The sequence below is a fragment of the Colobus angolensis genome, unplaced genomic scaffold (genome assembly GCF_000951035.1).
Source record: "Colobus angolensis palliatus isolate OR3802 unplaced genomic scaffold, Cang.pa_1.0 Scaffold153, whole genome shotgun sequence".
Taxonomy (NCBI): domain Eukaryota; kingdom Metazoa; phylum Chordata; class Mammalia; order Primates; family Cercopithecidae; genus Colobus; species Colobus angolensis.
In genome coordinates, this window is record NW_012114633.1 from 6,144,725 (window position 1) to 6,146,389 (window position 1,665).

Below are 1,665 nucleotides of genomic sequence, written 5' to 3' on the forward strand. Positions count from 1 at the left end.
AATATATATTTTTATAAATATATAAATATATACTTAGTAGAGACAGGATTTCACCATGTTGGCCAAGGCTGGTCTTGAACTGCTGGCCTCAATTGATCCATCAGCCTTGCCCCCCAAAAGTGCTGAGATTTGTGCTGTTTTGATATTAGAGTAATACTGACTTCTTAGAAAGTTGGAAAGTAGCTCCTCCTCTTATAGTTTTGCAAGAATTTGTGAATAACTGGTATTAATTCTTCTTTAATAAATTCAGTGGTAAAGCTATCTAGGCCCTAGCCAGATGTAGGTAGTTTTCTAGTTACTCATTTAATCTTTACTTAATAAAGGTCTATTTAGATTGTCTATTTCTTCTTGATCCAGTCTCAGTAGTTTGTTTTCTTCTGGAAATTTGTCCATTTCATCTAATTTATCTAATTTGTTAACTATAAAGTACTGAGCAACCACTATGGTTTCAAATTTAACTTCTGCCTCGAAGTTTTAAAATGGAATATTTAATTGGATTTTTGAAAGCCTATATTATTTGCTATCTATGACATTAATAAACTATGCACAAAAAGTCAGACTTCATCTGCTATGTCTATAAATTCGAATATATTTCTCTTTCTCAAAGTCCCTAAAATTTATTGTAATCTCTAGCATTCCTGAAATTGACCTTCCTTCACCTATATTTCACCTATAGGGCTAGAACATGGAGCCAGTTACCAGGAGATTTAGATACCAGGCCACTTTTTCTGGGAGAGCATTGTAGGCATTGGCTCCATAGAATAGCCAAACTTTGTTCCCCAATATGAGCATAATTTGATGACCGTTATTCTGATACATGACACTCCACGTAAGTCCTTTAGTGTATAATCCATTTTTCCCATTATATAGTGGTAGAAAGGAAGGTACATTCTTACTGGACTTATGCAATTAACTATATTATCATGAAAAGTAAGGATATTTAATATGTTTTTCCCCTAACATTCTGAGGCTAAGTTAGAATCTACTATTATTTCTAAGTGTATTATTTCACTTTAAAAGCAATATTTATAAAATTATTGTGTGTTAGAGATCTTAAGATGAGACAGAAGAGTTTGAGCTATATATCCAGTAAGTAGAATATGAAAACAAAATCAACATTTCACACAAGTAACACAATAAAATTGCCCTCATCAATTGTTTCAGTCTTATGAAATTAATTACTGTTCAGCTGGATCTCAGATTAGCAATCTCATGAAGCCATCTCCTGTGCAACCAAAAAAGCCAGATACCAGAGAAAAAATGCTCTCAAAATCCTGGTTCACTCCACTTACACGGAAAGTGCAAGTGTGTACTCATGCATCTGTTTTTTTCACAAGCCAACAGTTTGAAGTGCCTTGTAAATTTTTTTTTCCCAAGGGCTTGTGTGTTTATCCTTCAGTATTAAAGACAGAACTCTTGTCTATAACTTACAGCAGAGCATCAGGGAAAGCATCAGTGTAAAACAAAATGATGAGATATGACAGAAATCACAATGTCTATGGTTAATATATAAGTGAAAATTTTCAAAAGTAAAAGTTGTAATGCAGGATCATAATAAGAATAATAATGCAACTGACAAGAAAATGTAGTTGTTCCAGTAGGAAGAAAAACAACAAATCCATTTTAAAAAAATAGACAATGAAATACACATTAAGCTATAACATA